Here is a 21,503-nt window from a genome sequence, read left to right on the forward strand (position 1 = left end):
CAATGTGGACAGGTACTGGTGGGCTCTTGATCTTCTTTTTCAGTCCAGTGCAGCCAGATGGGTCAGTCACCCCCTTGTCCCCAGGAGGGGACAGGACCCCAGCTGCAGACCTGCAGGTGATTGCCAGGAGACACATCACCCTCAAATGCCTCCCAGATGCTTGTGCAAAAGAAAACCCTAACCCTTATGCTGAGGTTCCACCAGAATAATCCCTTTCAGTCCTGAGACAGCCTTCTTGCATCCAGTTTTCTCCTTGAATTTGACAGACATCAACAAGATAGTGGGCAGAGGTGTTTCCATCTAAAGCCTACTTTGTTTTCTTCCAAATAACAGCCAACTCATTTTGTAAAGAGCAGCTCTCAGCTCTCCCCATTGGGTTCTGGCCCTGGAGGACTCCTACCTGCATCTTTTGAAAGCTGTTCCTATGTTATTGAGTACTATTTATACTTCCCAGCTTCCTTGAGAGCTGTTCCTTGACACCAGGTGAAGTCTCACCTGGGCTGGTGATCAAGGAAGGACCATTTCAGAAGCTGAACTTAAGGAAGATCTACAAAGCTAAGGATTTCTTCAGGTTGGAGGGGTTAAGAGCACAGCCAATGCACAGTAGATCAACTCTTTTTACAGGAGAGTCAGTAAGGTGGCCAAGAAATGCCACTGCAGGCTCAGCTGACAAACCCTTGTCACAGCACATTTCTAAGAAAGGAGTCACTGAGGTTTACCCTGGCGTTAAAAAAAACGTGGCAAGAAGGGTCTGCATACACACGTAGGGGGTCCAGAGCATGGGAAAGAATGTGATGAGGTGAAGAACAAAGACAGAGGCTGGAATTTCGAGGTGGAAGTCCTCAGCATGTTCCCACCAGCTACGGGTGGGCACCACCTGAGCGAGCGAAAACACGAACGTGCGGCGATGCAAGGTCTGCAGGCATGAGCTGTTTTCTCCAAGATTCACTTTGGTATCTGCTCTATGTTAACATTATTTTACTTAAAATGAACATTTTGGAGATATCTAAAAAGGTAAGTGGCTGAACCCAAGGAAGAGACACTGGTAAGCAGAAATGGAGCCACTTGATGAGATGGGTAAAGCCAGTCCCATCACCGAGATGAGCGCCAGATCTCATGGACATTGTGTTCTTAGAACTCTGTTTTCTTAACTAGGATAAAGAGGATGAAAACTTCCAGTCTGCTTCAGCTAAAAACTGTGAAACTGAAGTGTTGGAGCTTGGAGACAAGAGTCCTTTGTGTTTATGGCAGGAGCACAGGGCAGGTGAGTTGTTCACTGCTGTTAAAAAGATTTTTGTCAACTCAGCCTGGCTGGGAAAAGGTCATGAGCTGGCACACTCAGCCCTTGCCCACCTGTGATTCTGTGACCTCAATGTTCTGCAATATCCAAGTTTAGTATAAAACCCTATTAAAAAAAAAAAAATAAAGCCCAAAGCCTAAATTAGTACCTACACCATTCAGACTCACCTAATGCTCAATACCAATAATGTGAAGATGAATGAACAAGACTCAGGTACAGGAGAAAACAGCTTCAAAGGCTGAGTGGTGGGATGTACACAAACACCTAATAAATATGAGAAAAAAACCCATTAGAGCAAGAGGATTCAACCTGACCTTGAGGCCAAGGAAGCCACTCTGAGGCAAAGGGGATGTGAAAGCAGGCAAGGAGTTTCCTGAGGGCCAGCACCCATCTGGAGGTGCTTGGCCAGATTGCACACTGCTGGGCCCTTAAAAAAGGGAGGGTGACTCCAAGGACTGATCATCCATGTTGGCTTCATGGCTTGGGGACACTGTGCAGCACACGGGGGAGGTGGGCAGCTGGGGTGCAGGGGGCTTGTGGAGCACCAGGTCTTTGTAGCCCCTCTGAACCCCCAACCCAAAGACCACCATATGCATCAGGTCTTGCAACCTGTGTTGTGCAGGAGCTTAAACCCTTAATTGGACCTTTAAAAACTCAATTTTATGAGCACATGTAGAGCCAGTATCTGCCAGCAGACACTGAGCAGCTCTTGCATACTCCCCTACTGTCAATCCTTAAATTTCCTCAGCCTGAGCCACAGGACACAGATGGCAGTCCCAGAGTTCTCTCTTGCAGTGGCACAGGGATCTCACATACATGTTCTAGCTCAGCTTTTCCTCTCATTTCTTTAAGAGACTTCATTCCTTCGGTGCTTGGATTCCAGGATTTTAATGGCTTTAGCTCTGGTTCCCCTTTTCCTGCTCTGCATCTAATACCTCAGCCCATAAATCTCTGCATGCACACAGCCCAAAACCAGATAAGGAAAACTGAACAGCCAGAAAACATATGCTGGAAAGAGCCAACATAAAACCCACCCAATACAAGGATTATAACCAATGGGAGAAGAGGTAGATAAAGGGTTGCTGTCCAAGTTTAAGTAAGTCTCAGAAGAGGTGTTCTGTGATGGCTTAATTAAGCAACAGTAGATCATAATAAGCAACGTACCATGCTGATGAGAGAAAAGCTTCAGAAGAGTGGGTGAATACAGGACAAGTTAAATTTGGGGTGTATTTTGCAAATGTGGTGCTGTACTAATGGCTGCAGGCTCCCCCCTTCTCCTCATCTCCCACACAACTCCCTGATGCATTTTTGGAAGGGGTCTGATGGATCCCCCTCCTTTAAGGAGGATGGAAATATCCATTCCCATGCCATCAGCCATCCTCTGGTGCAGTATGCATGCAAAACCTCCCATGGCATCACCTTCTGCCTCTGTGCATTGATAGCCACAATTAACATTAATAACTATTTCACTCCATAGATTTAGTTCTTTTCCTCTGGGTAATTACAACCCTTCCTCCTTTCCCCAACACTCATTTCAAATCCTCGTGGGTAATGTGCAGCCAGCTGATTTTACATTTATCTGGGTTCTGTTTGTTTGACACGTTTCAAGAAACTCTGCTGAAAAACACTACAAAGCCAAAACCTCCTGCTTGTTAATAACATTCATATCACCTCCTTCGTTGCTTCTTTAACATGCTGCTTTTATTTGGTCTAATTGCAGCTCTCAGCATGATTAATCACAACATTTTTGTGGGGAACTGGGGAATTTGATATCCCTGTCCTCATATGGATCTGATCACGTTCATGCTGAGAGTCCAGGCACATTTCCTGCAATCTTGATGTAAAAGCTTAGTGTCAAATGATCCTCCTTGTCCAGTGCACACAAGTTACTGGTGCTGCTTTATTCACCTGGGTCCCAAACTGGGGACAGATGATGCATTTCTGTCCTGGGAGATGGTGCTTTCCTCCTGCAAAGATCTATCTGGATGTATCCTGAATTTGGCCTCTGGACTTTGACCATTTACCGGATAAAAGGTTGATGAAGATGCTGAAAATTATACCAAGGAAGACCCCTACCCTAAGGTGCCAGCTCTCTTCGGAGACTGCAGAGTTCCAGGCACAATGGAAAGTAAGCTCAGAATTAATCTATATATTTTTTACATGCAGAAAGAGAAGCATCAAAGAAGTCTCTTCAAAAGCAAGTTTGATTCTTGCAATAGTTACAGCTCTTTTTTTTTTTTTTTAATAATTTTCATTTAATTTTGTAGTTCTACTGCCAAAAAGCTATTGAATCAACAATCTTGGAATATCACCTTTTTCTTACAGAAGGTAGTGTCAAAGCTCCCACGAATCTTAAAGAAACATGAAAAGCATCAGTGTACATTCCTGAAGGATCATCTGGAGGTCACACATTAATGTTTGAAGATATCACAGCCTTGCTTCCCATTGCACTGGTAGGAGCAGCATGACCCCAGTTTGCTTCTCCAGTTCAGGCTGAACCTTTTCCCAGGTAAATGATACAGCAGGATCTTCACCACCTTCCAAGCCCCACTCTAGCCCTACCCACACCAGCTGGAGAAAGAACCCGGGTTGTTTCCCAGGAGTGGATTTTCCCCCCCAGTCTGTCAGCCTGGATTAAAACCACATGGACACCAACAACTTTCTCCTACCCAGTACTCTCCCAGGCTGCACATTCTCCACATCATTTGCTTTACAAAGCTCTTTAATTAAATGCTAAAAGCCCACTGATTATCACCTACTCAGAAAATACCATTTGAAATCAGGGAATTAACTCCAGGCTCCTATTTTGTAGACCAAGATTTTAATCTTTTTTCCTAATGATCTCCTACAAGTGCTATTCCCCTTTTGGTGCTTCACCAGATGTTACCACTTCTCCACTGAAAGGCTGAGAAAGCAAAGAGCTAAAATTCAGGATCGCTTGGGAAGGAGCAGAAGATCAAACCTGGTTGGGTACCTCATGATGCTGAGCCCCAAAAGGCTGGGGCAGCACCCATAGGAATCTGGGATGCCGCCCTTACCACCAGAGCCCTCAGGACACTGCTGTGGCACCCAGGGGAGCACAGCCAGGCACAAAAAATCTACATTTAATGCCAGTCCCAGCACTGAAGAGATGGGTGCAGGTGCAAGCACCTTCCTGGGCCAGCATGCATGAAGCTGGGTGCCCATAACCCATCCTGTGACAGCTGAGAGGGTGACACCTGCACAGCTGGTGACAAGTGTGCAATAATGGGATGTGACACTCCTCAAATCCACCTCCTAGAATGCCTGGTTGTTTACTGAGAATTTCCTCACAGGGGCACATCTGCAAATCTTTGTAGCCCTGACAACAAGCTGTGCAGGAAACACTGCCTCTGGGTTTAAGGTATTAAGGTGCCCCTGAACCAAACTGGGAATCCAGGCTCTGAAAAGCCTTGCAGAGCACAGGGCAGCCTCACCAAAGCCAACACCTCACAATCTCTCACCTCAGCTACCCAGCTCCCAAAGTCCCCCCACCAATGCTTGTGCAAAATTGGGCTGTAAAAAACATCCCTGAAAAAGCATCACTGCTCAAAAAAATCACATAACATTGTTTGCTCTTTTGAAGTCTTTAAGGCAAAGAGGCTTTCCTCCTCCACACGTTTAAAGAAAAACACCCAGGTAACCAATGATAATCTCAAATAATGTTAAAATGCTTTTACACAGGTGTGTGTCACCACTTTCTCCACAAGTCCCCTGCCAAGCACAGGGGATGGCATGAGCTGTGTGTCTGCTGTTGACCCAAGGCAATCAGAAGGGGTTAAAGGAGGTTTTTGCATTCCTACAGAGCAGCAGTAGCAGTTCTGTGCCTGCAGCATCCCATGCACACAGCACACTGCTCACCACTTCTCCCAGCACATCACCCATCAGAGTGAAGGGAGTAAATCAGCCAAGGAGAAGAATTCTTTCCCTGCTGGATCTTATGCCATGCACTGTCAGAAAACCTATCAAAGCACATGCTTCAGCAGCCCATTTGGGCTTTTCATGTTGCTTAACATAGACTTCTACGGAGCATCTTCAGCTCAGGCACTGCTAACTTGAAAGCCCAGCATGAGCATTAAGCACAGAGAGCTCTGAAACCCATTTGTGTCACAGCAGAGCTCAGACCAGTGCAGGCTTCCCTCAAGCTGGAGCAAGTCACTTGTCAACTCCAAAGGCTTCCTTCCTCTTGCCAGGAGCTGGAAAACCTGGATAGGTACCCAATAGGAGCCCTTGGCTCCTGCTACACACCATACACCTCTTTTTGTTGATTTTCCTCCCTCTCATCACTCAGCCAAGCTCGTTTTTAGGTGAGTTGTACCTGGAAAGGAGCACAGAGGTGGCAAGGGGAGGCACAGACCTTCCAGCACACTGATGGCAAACTTGGGAAGAGGTGAATTATATGTACACTGCTCTTACCCTGTCCAAACCATGTCCTCCTCAAGAGGCACCAGGAACCACCCTTCCCTGGATAAACACTAGGGCCAAGGTAGATAGAGATTACTGAGAGGATATCCTCACAGCTGACAGCACAGACAGTACACCAAATTTAGCCTCCTTTCCTTCAGCTCAGCATAAAAAAGAACCCAAACAAAACAAAACACCCCACACATCCATCCTCCCCAGCAGCATCCAGCCCACAGGGCTTCTGGTGGTGGATTTGGGATGAAACAGCACATGAACAGCATCCATATTTCCCATAGATAGAGCTGTGACCCTCATCCAGGCTGCTCCTGGCATTGGCCAAGGATGCCTGCAAGCAGAAAGGATGCTGAGCAAGGGGCAAACTGAGAGAGGAGCAGAAAACACCTGACCTGCTCAGATTCTTGGGGTTTTGTGACATACAGGAATGCAGGTTGTGCTGTCTCCATGCAGAAAGTCAAGAAGAAACTCCCAAGGCAAAAGTAACACTCAATCCAAACCCTTCTAATTTTCAGACCCTCACCAAGCAGCAAAACCACAGAATTTTACACCAGTTTGCCCCAGCATTTTAGCTGGAACCTCATGGGAGCTCGTGCTGTTTGCTATGTCCTGGTGGACATTCAGCCCATCCCTGCCTCACCTCCTGCTTCTTCTCTTCCTAAGGACTCCAAAGGAAGCTGCATCTTCTCAGGTGATGAGCACATCAAGTTGTCACCTCTCTCCAGGCTTCTACCTCTTGTCAGGAGTCCATTTTCTAAAAAAACAAGAAAGAAAAGAAAAAAAAAGAAGAGAGAGAGAATCAGCAAACTACATTCTGGTTGTTCTCCATTCTCCTTAAATATTAACTAGACATTGACAGACTGGAGTACTTGCTGCAGGAAACCTGCTGCAATTGGGGATAACTGGGACATTACAAAAGGGCAATGAATCAACTCAACTGCAGAGGCTTCAAGTCCTTTTGCTAGGCAGAAGTGAAATATGCTCCCTTGCAACAAAGTGACAATTTCAGTATTTTTTCCAGTTATCTCCAGAACATTTATTAGAGTAGGAGGTTTTATTTATGGACTTTGAAACTTTGCTGTTTCCCAGTGATGAGGGTATTAGCTACTGGATGTTCCTTTTGTTCTCCTGGACATTTGCATTTATTTATTTTGATTCATTGCTGTACAGGTACCAGCCTCCAAGTACTTCCAGTTTAAAATGCACTCACAACAGACACATCTTGGATATTTTAAATATCTTTTCTCTAGCAGCCTGCTTGGAGCCAGAATGTCTCCATTCCCATGGGATACCCAAGCATCCTAGGGTCAAAACACAGGCCAGCTAACACTAAACTTTCAAAACCACTCCTCCAACCCTATGCAAGCACACTTGGCACATTTATGGGAAAGTCAGAGCTTGTTAGAAGTGATTTTTTTTAATATAAGGCTTCATAGAGAGTGCTTGTTTCTGCAGTGCCTTACACAAGGATGTTATTCACCCCCCAGATCAGTCCAGTCTGCCCAAATCTGACCTTGCTAGCAGGGAAATTTCACCTGTTTGTCTGCCTCTGCCCCTTGGCAAGGTTAAAATGCTGCCTGGGGGATGTGATTCACCTCTAAATGATGTGAATTTTAGACCAAAAGCAGATTTATTATTTTTTTTCTTTTGCCTATACCCTCTAATTTCCATGCAAGTTTTAGATTCAATGATCTAACACTGGTGCAAGCCCAAACCAAGCTGCAGGCTGAGATTCTGAACAGGACCACAGAGCCTGAGCAAACAGAGAGCCCACTGTGCTTCTGCCAGGAACAAAACAAACACAAAGCAAGTTTCCAATGGAAAGAAACCAGGCAGGAAGAGCATCTCCACCCCAAAATGCTGTGGTTTAGCTTTTGCTGTGTAGGATAACTCTGAGCATCTGCAGCTTTCCTCTGGACAGGGGTGATGGGTGCACGTGCACCCCTATGTCTTAAATCCAGGCTTTCTTAGGTGCCATGTGCATCACACCTCCTCTCATGTGCATTTTTTAATTCTAAATGGATATTTCTAATGTCCCAATTAGAAAAAAATGTAAAGGCCAAAAATCTGATGTGGAATTTGGAAGTTTTGGTGGGATCTGGCTGTCAGGAAAGGGGCACAGCAGGAAAGCACACCTGGAGACAGCAACAGGAGGGCATCCTCACACTAGCAGCTCAGAGTCATATTATCTACCAAGAATGTCACCTGCAAAACCACTAATAAAGAACATCAGGCTATTCCCCAGGGGGGGAATTAGAGCTAATCACTGAAGGATGCTTTTCCTGCCTGGTTCATACTGTGAGCACAGGCAGAAGCTGCTCACTGGAAGTTTGAAGTTTATCACTGTGTTGGTCTCTGAACAGAACCTGCAGCTGCTTTAATTTCTGTGTTAATGAGAGTGAGCATCACCCCACTGGATGAGGAGCCAGAGGTGCCACCAGGACTCTGGTCACAAGGAACTAACTGAGCAATGGGGAAAAGAGTTGAGTGGGACAGCAGAACCACGTTAAACCTCAGCACTCAGGAACCAACATCCTGCTCCACAGATAAAACACATCTCCTGCTTTTCAGGATGTCCCTGGGAGCTCTCCCTATCTCTGGGAGCCCACTGGGCACACAGCAGGGCACCCACTCCCAATAAAATCATCCTTAGCTGTGATGATACAGGCTCTGCCTCTCTTGACTCCAAATTCTGCTTTTGAAGACAGCAAGGAAAGAAAACATGACGATACAATCCTGGCTGCTACTCCACAGCCATCCTTTTTTCCCCCCAGCTTATCTCATTTTGCATATGTTAAGAACTACAGGCAAAACATCTCTGGAAGCAGACATGAGGACATGCTGCATCCCCTCCAAATCCCCAGCCAGCACAGGCAGTTTTTGTTCAGTCAGCAGCAAGTTTTCAATCTGTGCAAAACCTAAAGCAAGGGAAGGGGGGGCTTGGGACCACATCCAGCACTAAGTATCTGGAGGATCTGCTGAGAAGCTTTAGCTCTGTCCTGGCTGCTGATGGCTTTGGGATGGGTGCATCACCAAAGTCCAGTTCAGGGAAACACTGCTGGTTCTTCAGCATCTCGTGAGCAGGAACCTCACTGCCACCTTTCTGATGAAACCAGAGAACAGGCATAAAGGCTTTCACTTGGAAAAGAAGGGAAAAAAATCCCCCAATACAAACTGACAGGACGTGATTTTTAATCTGTTTAACAGAGAAGGAGCTTTTACAACAAGGTAATATGGCTTTAGACAAGAGAGCTGGGCACAGAAGGATGGCATTGAGGTTGTTGGAGATGCAGGTGGTGAAGGAAAGTATCTGGAAGGGAGCTGTTCCCCACATACCACCTTCCTCCAATCATTTTCACATTAGCCTATCCCTAAGTGCATATAATTTTCACATCAAAGAAGTTTTTTTTTAATTTAAAAAAAATTAAAACAACAAAAAAACCCTAGGATTGAAGTAGATAATTTCTTTGCTGAAGTCTTTCAAGCAGCTCTTCTCTATGGCATGACAGAAAAGTACAGAGGAGACAAGCATTTAGAAGTCTCTTCCACGGGATTCAGATTAATCCTTAAGCATAGGATTTTTAAAAGTTTCTTTGAAACTCTGACAGAAAGTGTAAAGAAAGCCCCAGGAGCACCAACCTCCCAGCAATGTGTATACTTTGCCCCTTTGCTTAAGGTCTGAAGTAATCAGCATTTAGGAGACTGTGGTGAGGAGGGAAAACTGAAGATGAATCTGAGACCAAACTGTCTCCCATCAACCAACCCTTCTGGGCCAGATGCACAGAGCATCTCTCAGCCTTTGTACTGCTCATCCTTCACTCTGCTTTTTAAAAAGCCCTTTTATCCCTCTAGGTCTGGACAAGAGCAGGGTGAACAAGTGCCAGAAATTTCTCCTCAGTCCTAACCAGGTCCTTGAAGGGGGATGTGTACCCCCCAGCTCTTAAAGCAGCTCCTGGTGCTGGGCTTTAGTGCTTCCTTCAAGCAATTGCAGGAGCCAGGCTCAGGCAGGAACTCTCCTTTAATGAGATTTTATTAAAAGACTCTATTACAAATAGCCACTTAAGCAAGTGAACCTTTGGAGCCTTTAGTCCATGATGTCAGGACTGTGGCTGGGTGGTTCCTGGGAGTATTAAACGTGATGCTAATACAGGGCTGTTCGATATGACAGCCATAAAACTGCCTTCAGCATATCAGGCAGGAGGCCAGGGAGGCTTTTTGTTGCCTATCAGGACTTGGCTAAAGGTCTCCTGCAACAAGGCAGCAGGAAGCAAGGAGCTAGGCAGGGATTCAGCTCTCCCACACAAGGCTGGAAACTCCCCCGAGGCTGGAAAAACCCACAGAGCAAAGGCAAAGCAGCAAATCTTTGCATCCATACCCAGGTCTCCTTTCCTTGATGAAATTATCCAGCCCTGTGCCCAGCTCCAGCTGGGGCAATGAGCTCCCTAAAGCAGCATTCCCCCCAAAGTTATACACCACAACACCTCTCCCTTCCTCATCCCAATAATTCCTGTGGAATACCCCCCATGAACCCTGAGCCCAGCAGGTTTTTTGGCACATCCAGTGGGACCATTTACAGGAGTCTGACCTTTGGGTTTGCCTTCCCTTGCTCCTGGGAGCCTGGCTGCCTTCCTGCCCTCCCTGCACACCCGTTCCTGTGTGTCAATATCACACGTGTCAGCCTGCCCACAGCTTTACAAATCACACCCAGGACACACCAGGAATGCAAACCTTGTTTGCCAAGGGTGACTGATAAGAAAACTAACAGGGAAACTGGTTCGACCCATCTGTCAACCGGGGAACGATAAGCAGAGGGCAGAGCACCCCACATTCGTCACCTTACAACCTGCGGCTTTCTACCAATAGGTGGCACCAGCAATTTTTGGATGTGCTACAAGATGGTACTCGGGTCCCTTTCATAGGATCATAGAATCAGCTGGGTTGGAAGGGACCTCAGAGATACCAAGTCCAACCCTTGATCCACTCCCGCTGCAGTTCCCAGCCCATGGCACTCAGTGCCACATCCAGGCTCTTTTTAAATATCTCCAGACACGGAGAATCCACTACTTCCCTGGGCAGCCCATTCCAATGTCTGAGCACCCTCTCCAGAAAGAAATTCTTTCTCATCTCCAACCTAAACCTCCCCTGGCACAACTTGAGACCCTGCCCTCTTGTCTTGCTGAGAGTTGCCTGGGAAAAGAGCCCAACCCCCCCCGGCTCCAACCTCCTTTCAGGGAGTTGTAGAGAGTGATGAGGTCTCCCCTGAGCCTCCTCTTCTCCAGGCTGAACACCCCCAGCTCCTTCAGCCTCTCCTCATAGGATCTGTGCTCGAGTCCCTTCACCAGCCCAGTTGCCTCCTTTGGACCTGCTCTCCAGCCCACCAGAGATGGATGGACCATCCATTTGCCATGGCAGCCTCCAGCTCCTCTCTTTCTTTTTGTCTGAGTTAGGGAAAGGTCAAAATTCCTGCTGTCTGCTTGTCCCTTCCCCAAGCAAACTTATTGTCAGGAGGAAATCTGTTCTGAGCAAGTCCTGCAGGAAACTGAGTCTGGAAGGTGGATGCAAAGAGGTGAGAAAAGGTTCTTTGAAACTGAAGCCCAGACTAAGCCTCCACAGAAAGCAAAGAGCAAGTGCACAATTTAACCCAGCAAAACACAAAGTTTCTTCTAACTGAGCCTGGCCATCCATTAAAAACCCTAAGTTACAAACCAATACAGTTTAAATACATGTGGAATGAGCATGTTACCTTGACTGGAGCATCCTACAGGAGAAAACCTCAAACCACACACGTGCTGAGACCCAGATGCTTGATCCTCACACACACAAAAAAAAAAATAAAGGAGAAGTGACCCCAAGCAGGTCAAACCAAGCTCAGAGCCATCACAGCTCCACTAGGAAACCCTCCTGCTGCCGAGGCAAGGATGGAAAGAAGAAAACTCTTATCAACTGTCCCACACCCACTACAGGTGTCCTGCATCTAAGGGCTTCAGCTTACAACTCCACCAGCTGAATTCAGCCCATATAAATTATTAAAGAGTCTGCAGACATTACACAGTTCATGTAGTTAATGATTATAGTTCAGCGTCTAGGTCAGATATAATTAGATGTTACATTAAAATAGCTTCACAGAGCCATTTATTCTGATTTAATTACTTAAAATGATAGTATAATGAGCAGTGCTTTCAAAGAAAAAAGAAATCTTTTAATGAGCTCATTTTAAGTTAATATAAGGCAAATTAATCATTTAACAAAATGCAGTAAAAAGACAAGTTCATATTTTTAAATATGTTGTGCCTGTGTCAAGGAGGTTAGTTTACTGCCATGCTAGGATAGATACACAGGTGGCTCTCAAAACACCACCAAACACTGTACATCTGGAACATCTTTAAACCATGTTTTCTTCCTTCCCCAGATGTACCTGCTATGCCAAAGCCCTTTGAAATATAACCTGAGCAGCAAATTTACGACCATCAATCTGTGTCTTTATTCCAGGGTGGGAGAGAGCAACAGCCTGCAAAGCAGTTTCCTGGAGTAGGTGAGCTCCAGATGAAGGGTTAATCATGGGCTGGTTCATCAATCATTTATTTGCTGGCTCAGAAAATGAGCTTTCACTTGTTTGTTTGCTCAAGAAGTGATAAGCCCATTCCCTCGCTAGCTCGCCTGTTTTCTTCCCTTTGCATTGTTTCAGAGATTTCAATCCTTTCCAATTTTTGTAATCAGTCATTTTGGTCTTTTAGCAGGAGCATTTTTCAAGCAAGCAGCAATTATTGGAGTGAAAGCAAGCAGCTCTCTGCAGGGGAGGCAGCAGGCTCTGGTTCTCAACCCTGCCAGAAACTGCATCCCTCCTCTCACCAGCAGCAGCCAAGCAGAGGTGTTCTCTTCAGAGCCAAAGCCAGAGCCAGAGCCACCCCATCCCTGCTGCACAACATCTATATCGTGTTAAAAAGCATCTATAGTGTGTTAAAAAGCAAGCCAAGACCCCCAAGTGGCCACCACAACCCACCCTCTCCTCTCCTCACCTGAAACAGCAGCCTCACTAAGCCAGAAATAAAAAGCCCAGAAGTACTTGTGGGGAGTCCTACTCTCAACCCTCATTTTTTTTTTCCTCTGCAGAAAGGCTAAAACAAAACTTCTCTCCCTAAATTATTTGCAAACATTTCCACAGCATCCCCTGCAAAATGAGCAGCTCTCCCAGCTCAGGCATCACCTGGATACCTCGGTGAGGGAGGAGATGCTGAGTGTAAAGCAGCGACTGCACTGCTCCCCCCGGGGGACATAAATAATTTCAGGCTACACGTTTCTATCTTAACACATCATCTCTGCTCCCAATTAGGTAAAGCCAATGGCTTTCAGCTGCAGTGCTTCCTCAGCAGCAGATGCAGAAGCAGGAGTTTGGTGCTATGACAACACGGTGGGTGCCATCCATCTCACCAGAGGCACAGGCAGCCTTTGGGTGCACCCACCTGCCTCCCTCCCACCCCTTCCCTCCCAATTACTGGGGTTTAGGTCTGGGGGATTGCTCTCCCATGCCTTATTTTTTTTAATTGTTTCCTTTTTTTTCCTATTTTTTTTCTTTTTTTTTTCTTTTTCTTTTTTCTTTTGCTTTTTTCTTTCACACTCCTGCCCAGGGAGCTTCACAAAAGCAAAGCCACCCTGCCCATTTACCCACAGAAGTTCAGCAGCAGCAGACCAAAACAGAACACATGCAGCTGAATGCTGCCTCAAACACTGCTCTTGCTGCTGCCTCCCCTTCTCTTGTCCTAAACCTGAATTTCAAAGAAAAATGCAGCATCTCCGAGCCACAAGACCCCAGTGCAAGGCTCGTGTCACACAGCCATTAATAAAGCTTTCCAGACAAATCTGACTAGAGAGATAATAGGCTTAAACAATTAGGGAAAAAAAAAAAAAAAGAAAAAAACCCCACACATTTCCTGCTATGGAGTCTTTTTCTCGTCCTATTCTCTGTAATTATTTTCTAAATGTAGATCATTTCATATGATGCAGGCAGCAGTGTTCCACAGCTAATCAGGCCATATGTTTTCAGATTTCGAAAAGAAAACTAATTAAAAAGAAATGAAAAATGAAGAAGAAGAAGGGGGAAAAAACAAAAAAGAGAAGGTTTGTAAGGAGGACTGGTAGGTTTGGGTTGGAGAGGAGCGGTGAAGGAATCTTTCAGGAATGTATACATTCACTCAGCTCTGGGTTTTGTTTTCAGAATTGTTTCTGGCAGAAACCTGAAGAAAAATATGAACCAGATGTACAAGGAAATAGTTTCTTCATCAGAGAGAGAAGAATAGCTCTCTGTCTGCCAAGAGATTTTTAGCCTTTTACATTTTACCAAGGTGATGGTAAAAATCCCCTTCAGGGATAGTTTCTCTGAGGGACAGACACAGGGACAGCACCTCTGGCCATGGGGGTGTCCGAGGAGAGTGACAGCTCATGGGAATTTAACATGCCATGAGTTTAGTACTGAGCCCTTTTCTAAAGGATTTAGGGACAGATTTGGTGAGGAGAGCCCCATGGGGACCCTCACACCACAGGGATGGGTCTGCTGGGGACAGAGGAGGTGGCTTGGCCGGGGACTACAGTGAGGTCTCCCCTGCCTTGGGCAGCAGGGAGGGAAGGATGGGTTGGAAAAGCTCATCTGAGGGCAGCCCCTGGGATTGGGGGAAGAGCCCAGGAGCACCCTGTCCACTCTTCTGCGGGGAATCAAAGTTACAGACTGCTTTGTTTTGGAAAGGACCTTAAAGATCATCCAGTTCCATGGACACCTCCCACCAGTCCAGGTTGCTCCAAGCCCCGTCCAACCTTCAACACTGCCAGGGATGGGGCAGCCACACTGGGAAACTCACAGAAAATGATTTCTTCCTAATATCCAATCTAATAACTTTTTACTTGGTTTCTCTTTTGTTAGCCCCTCTTTTTAATGTGCCACAGGAAGCAAATCTCCAAGGAGAGGAAACTTCTTTCTTCTCTGCTCTGGGATTGCCAGTGCTGTCCATCCCAGGGTGATGGCATTTCCCCCAGCCCTGGAAAAATCCTGCAGGGTGAATTACCCCATCTCCACCTCCCTGGACATCCACTCTGAGGGGGTACAAGCACAAAGATCGTCTCTGCTGACAGACAGAGCTTTGCTGGAGGGCAGGAGAAAGTACCCAGAGACCCAGAGAGTCAGGAGCAAGAGATCGAGCAGTGGGGAGAAGAAAAATGAAAAATGAAATCAAAATTACACCAAAATACTGACTTCTGAGGAGCTTAAACACAGGCAGGAGAGCAGCACCTCTGCACCTTGTCCAGGGCTCTGGAAGAAAGGGGCCACAGAGGTGACCCTCCTGGGAGCATCCATGGTCCCACACTGTCACCCATGGGTGCTGCAGGGCCACCCCATTCTTCCCTTCAAACCCAGGGAATCACCAGGGCCAGCAGCCAGGCCTGGCCTGAGAGGGGACCTGAAGTGAAAGCTAAATAAGGCAGGAAAAGGGCAAGAGAGAGCCACCAGGCCACTTTAATCTCATTAAATACACCTCCAGGCTTCAATAGCCACACCTGCTCATTAGTAAAGTTGCCAAGAGGAGTTGTTTGCTCACCCTTAACCTCACTCCAACCTTCCCACACCAGGAATGGCTTTCTCAGGGATTTCTGGTTCTCTGCTTTGGGCAGCTCAGAAACCTCTCTGATCCCTCCTGGGGGTTGGGTGTGAAAAGGGGAAAAAAAGGAAAAAAAAATAGTCATAAGCACTGATGACATTTTTATCTATCGAAACCAATGTGTTTTGAGGGGACCACATCAGCTCTGATGAACAGGCTGGGAATCTCCCAGTGGCAAGCCAGGCATCTTCCATAGACGCTTGTTGTTCAGACTGGATGGATGTCTGTCTCTCAACACTTTTTAATTCCCCCAAAAAAATTTTCCCAAGGTTTTGTAACTCAAAGTAAAGAAACCCAAGGTCTCACTATAGTAGTAGGGGATCTTTGTTTTCAGGCCAGCTCTACTTAAAAACAAACAAATGGTGCAATTCTGGGGTTGGCTCGCCAAGTTGGCTTAGTCCTCATAAGTCCTGGCACTAGCTAATAAAGAAAAGCAAAAAAGTTCAATTTTCTGCACTCAAAAAAGACAGTTACATCGTTTGAGAGCCAGCAGCATGAGCTCCCCAGGTCCATCACAGCTCCCCCGAAGTTTAAAAATGCTCAGTTGTACTTCAGAAAGTGTCTAAAGCAGCTGAGATTTCACATGGGACACTCAGAGAAGAGGAATTTAGCAGCATATGTTTCGTGGTGATTGGCAAATTATCAGGTCATTGCTCCAACTTCCACAAACATCATCAGTCAACAGCAATAAAAACCACAGGTTTGGGTCTCAGGAGCCTTCAAACTATTTTCCAGAGTTCAAACTCATGACAAGATGCTCCCTACAACACTACAGGAGCACTGAGCTGCTTCATTAGAACAACCCAGATGCAGTTTAGTTTTTAGGTTGACCAGAACAACAAATACCACCAGATTTTTTTCAAGAGTCACTCAAATTTTTTGCTCACTTTGCATTTTAAATGCAATTTTTCTATTTTCTCAGTAAGTAGCCCTGAAGAATCACGTTTCTTCCTAGAGTGGCACCATTATAGATGGCCATTCTTCAGCTTACTTGGGATTTGTCTCATTCAATGCCTCAGCACTAGGAGAAACTCCAGCATACACATTTCTTTCAGCTCCTCCATCTGATAGAGGAGCCAGCATACATACAGGGGGGATAATACCTCCAACCTTAGCATTTCCCTGACAACGATATCAAGAAAAATACTCCAGGGGCTTTGTTAATAGAGAGGAACTTCAAACATCCTTTATTCTCGGATTTAAGCAGGCTGTAATCCTATAGGGTTGATTTTTCTCTTGCTGGTGAGAACAGATACAAACGTGTTGTTTCCTCAGACACTCATGACTGCTACTGATGCTTTTTTTTTTTTCCCCCCTTGCTTGAAAACCTTAAAGATCTTCAGAACGTTTTCCCATTTATTTCTCCCTCGGCTTCAGGAAATTCTACTGCCCATGCTGGAGGTGATGGGGCACAATCCTGCCCTGTGTCCCCATGGGGCTTTGCTCTCTCCAGGGCTGAGCATCACTGCCAAGGGGATGGAGGGATGAGGGGCTCTGACTGAGCATGGCAATTCCCTGCTCCTGATGGCTGCTAGGAAATTACCACTCAGCCAGAGAGGAAAATAACATCTTATTTACTGTCTCTCCTGGGATTTGTCTGAGGTCTGAATGTGCTGGCTCACAGGCTGCAGAGAGGTGCTGAAATGCAAAACCCAGCTGCCAGCATCAGGCTGCACAGCTCACCCCCACTTTCCCAGAGCCCTGACACTGATACCTCCACCAGTACCCACAGCATCAGTGGTACCCACACCAGCATCCTCTGTCCCTCCCAGCTGTCCCCAAGGTGGGCTGGCAGAGGATGGGTCCCTCCTGCCCCAGCCAAAGCAGGCAGATGGAGGCATTTTGCTGCCAGCAGCTGGTGACTGTCCCTCTACAGGCATGGAATTGGCTTGGCAAACACCTCAAACACCTTTGGAGAGTAGAGGCAGGTTGGCCAGGGCCAGGCAAGGTGCCTCCACACCCCTGCCCTGAAAGAACCAGGAATTTTTTAAAAAGAAATTTCACTTCCCTGCTGAAAACATCTGGTCTGCTTGGCACCTCTGCTGCAGCAAGTGAAGCAGAGTGCCTTGCTGATGGGCACGGTGCCACCACGACAGATGGGGATGAGCACAGGCAGCCAAGAGACCTTGTATCAGCATCGAGTGTGTTTGCTAAGGGCAGGATTCACAGCCAGAAATGTCAAAATGGCTGAGTTTCTGTGCCTATAGATCCCAGGAAGGAGAGGCTGAGCTGAACCTGCTCTGGGCAGGATTAACTTGGGGATGGGGGAGGGGGGGAAAAAAAAAATTCTGTGGCCACGGAGCATGAGTTTCTGGTAGCATGGAGCTAGATTAACTTCTGGCTAAGAGGTTCCTTCTGTCTCATCCTGCTTCCAGGCAAAAGAGTCCACAAACTGTCCTGGAGCTGGCAAGACACCAGGAAGGAAAGAAAGCAATAATCCTCCAGCCAGGAGGGACACGGGCAGCAGAGTTATCTGTGCAAAACTGGGCTGAAAGACCTGATCTGGTGTATCCTGAGGTCAGCTCAGCTGGCATGGGGAGGTGCCAGCTCCTCTCTGCTGGCACACCCTGGCAGCCCTGGGGGACAAGGACTGCCTTCATTTTCCATCAGGGAGAGGGCAAAGGGCTAATTGCTCTGATTAGCGTTGCCCTCATTTCGCAGCCATTTCAGGGACTGGGCAGAGCACTGAGCCTGGCAAGGAAGGAGAAGGGGGGGGGAGGAGCAGATGTACAGCAGGAGAGGCACAGCTTGGGTTGCCCAGCCCTGCCCAATGTCACCCCGGGTGGCCTGTGTCCTTGGGGTGGCCACCAGGATGTGGCACCAGTGACAAGCATCCTCCATCCCCTGCCACCCTGGGCTTTGCCCTTTTCCTGGGGGCATCTTGCCAGCATCCATGACCCATCCTCCAGCAGGCTTAGGTGGGAGAAGAGAGCAGTGTGGGGATGAAGGAAGAGCCAAGCTGCTGATGCCACACACCCTGCAGAGCACAGCCTGCCCTCCTCCTTGTCTGGGCCAGCTGGAATGAGCCCTCTCTGACAAGTGATTGACTCAGCCATTATATTCCTGGGTGATCAGAGAAACAAACACACTCCGTATAAAACTCTGGGCTTTCTAATCCCAAAGGATGCTTCCTGTGGGAAAACTTAGTGGCTTGCTCAGAGCAGGAGGGAGCAGCATGGGATGAGCTATTCAGAGAGGCTGGGGAGAAATTAGGAGCAGGGCAGAGAGGATTTTTTTTTTTTTCTCCCTGCTGCATTGTTGTAGCCTGCCTCACTCTTTCTTCAGCTGGCAATTAAAAAATATAATAATACAAACACACACCCTGAGTGAGAGAGGAAAGACAATTGGCAGGAGCCAGCACGTCTGCACTTGTTTTAACTTTTTATATTTATTAAAATGCTCTGGAAGCCTCTTGCATTCCAGCAGACTTTGGAAAAGCACTGAAATAAGCTACATCCTGGAAAATGTTCAATTTCCAGCAGCTCTGGACAAACACATCTGCTGAAGGGACAAGCAAGGGTGGGCACAGGAGTGTTATCTGTCCTCAATACCATCCATGAAATGTCCAGAATCTCCTGGCTGATCCCTACTTGCAGAGGCAGGACTCAGCCTCAGCCTGGCTGGGCAAGTTGCATCTTCCCTGGTGCAAGAAGCTCTTCCAAAACCAAACCCCAGAGCCTGTCCTGGGGCAGGAGAGCTCAGGAAGGCACAGCAGTGCCTGGAAAGAGGGCACTTGGAAGAGCTGGGCTGCATCCAGACCCCCTGGAGTCAGTAGGATACTTTGCACATCTGGTCAAAGCCAAAACCATTACTGAAGCTGATGGGAATCTCTCTTCTGGGTTTTATGGGAGGTCTTGGTCCCAGACAAACTGATTCACTAAACCTAAAGCAGGCTCAGTACCTCTTCCTATTGCTGCTCTCTGTCAGCCCTCTGAAAACACTTCAGCCTCCACTGCCTTGACATCCTCTGGCTTTACAGCCATAGTTTGGTTGAATATGAAAGGAAAAAAAAAAAAAAAAAAAAAAAAAAAAAAGATCTTACTTAGATCTGTAGGAGGTTAAAACTCCAGGTTCTGAGCTTGCAGTGAGAAGGAGGAGTTAGGGTTTCTTGCATTTGTCTTCCTAATTGCTAAGACTCAGCTGTATCTGCAAGGGAGACAGACACAGTTTAAATTCTGGGTTCCCAGGACCACAAGGAGCACCCCATTACCAGAGCACCCCACTTCCAGCCAGGGGCCAGCACCCACCTAACAGCCCCTAAATCGATCCAGGACCCACAGAGCATCCACCACCTCCAGTATCTCCGACCACTTGATGCTCCAGCATCCCATCCTCCCTACCCAGGGACAGGATGCTCCCTTTGTGCCCCAGGAGCCTAAAACCTCCAAACCCTGGTCTTGTTTTTCCCTCCAGCCGCTTGGAAGCCACTGGATGTTGCAGGCAGGAGCATGGATTGCTGCCAGGCAGAGAGAGCAGAGCCAAGGCTGGCACTGGCACCCGAGGAGGTGGCTTTGGTCCCTGCCTGCAGCCGTGTCAGGGGCAAGGGGGGGCTGCCCCTGGATGTGCAAACATTTCTGTTCAATTCTGCTGGATGGGACTGGCAGGCAGGGAAGGGCACACGAGGAGATCAGCTTTAGATCAAAGCAAGGCAAAGATGGGAAACACACTGTGAAAATTCCACATACAGCCTCCCCCCACCAAAAATAAATAACTAAGTAAGTAAATAAATAAATAAAGCTACTTAGGAAGAAATCCAGAGTGGACCCAAGGGAAAGAGTGAAGGCACAAGTGAGAAAAAGGAAATGAAGCAGCAGGGAGTCAGTGAGGCAGCTGAGAAGGAAAGAATGGAGTTGGGAAGGGGTGTGTGCACATAGTGCATAAGGAAGAAGTATTTCTGTACAGCAACAAAGTAGAATTATCCATACCTGAGCAATACAGTTACTGGAGACCTTCTGATTTAATACAGTCACACTAAAAAAAAAATGCATCAGCTATCTAGAGACTGATTCTACAAGTAGCTGGCAGCAGACATGGCCAAGAGCAAACAAGAGCCCAGCTGTAGGTACAAAGGGAAATGCACCTCTAGGATTGGGGGGAAAAAATGCAGTCCTGGGGGTCCAGGTAACTGAATTCCCTAAATACACACAGCTGGGTTTAAACATCCTGCAGCTCCAGCTGAATCCCAAAGAATGCCATGAATATCTCTAAAGTGTCACAAAAATACAGCAAGGAGGTACCCACAAACTGTGTCCTAGACAGAGATCCTGGATACTCCCACAACTACCTGCAGCTCTGGAGTTTCCAGACTTTGGAGATTCACCTCTTACAATTTGGGATTTTTACAGCTTCTGGGAAAAAAAGAAAAAAAAAAACCACAAAGAAGAGAACTGTTTTTGTGGGAGGAATGAACAAGGGGAATAAGAAGGCACAAAACCAAAGGCGTTTCTCAGAATACCTTCTTTACATCTTTTTCTTTTTTTCCCCAAGATGCAGTGAAAATGGTGAACCAAAAACCCAGGACATATTCCCAAACAACATCAAACCATGGTGTTCATGGACCCAGCAAGTTACAAGCATCCAGCAAAGAATTTATTGTTTATTACCAGAATAGACTGACCTAAACAAGAGAGACCTGGAAGTGGCTATTATCCCTCCAGCTCTGTGGAGTAGGAATCTAACTCAGCTTCTTCCCTCTGATACTAATAATTAGAAAGACTTCTGAAGCCTGATGGGGAGATTAGGTTGTTTACAGTTTTGCCTTTATCAAATAAATTAAGGTCTATCTGAATCCAGCCAAAATTTCCCAGGAGGGGCTTTTCTCCTACTGCACAGGTTCTCTGTGCTGTCTGCCCCTTAGACTGAGGCAGAAAATGGCTTTAATAGGATAAACAGTGGGAAACACAGTGAATTAACCCAAGAAAAAAGATCAATATCTCTATAAGAGCATCCAAAGCCTGTACCAAAGCTATGCCTGCAAATGAGGGAGACTGGAGAATCATTCCCATGTCTTCAATGGGACCTCACCACAGATGGATTAAAAAACATCTGCTAATGGACTTTTAGAGCTGGAAAGAGGGAGTGGTGGCAACTGCATTGCCTCTTTTAATTTTTTCTCCCAGTTC

The sequence above is a fragment of the Calypte anna genome, chromosome 12, assembly GCF_003957555.1.
Source record: "Calypte anna isolate BGI_N300 chromosome 12, bCalAnn1_v1.p, whole genome shotgun sequence".
In the NCBI taxonomy this organism is placed as follows: domain Eukaryota; kingdom Metazoa; phylum Chordata; class Aves; order Apodiformes; family Trochilidae; genus Calypte; species Calypte anna.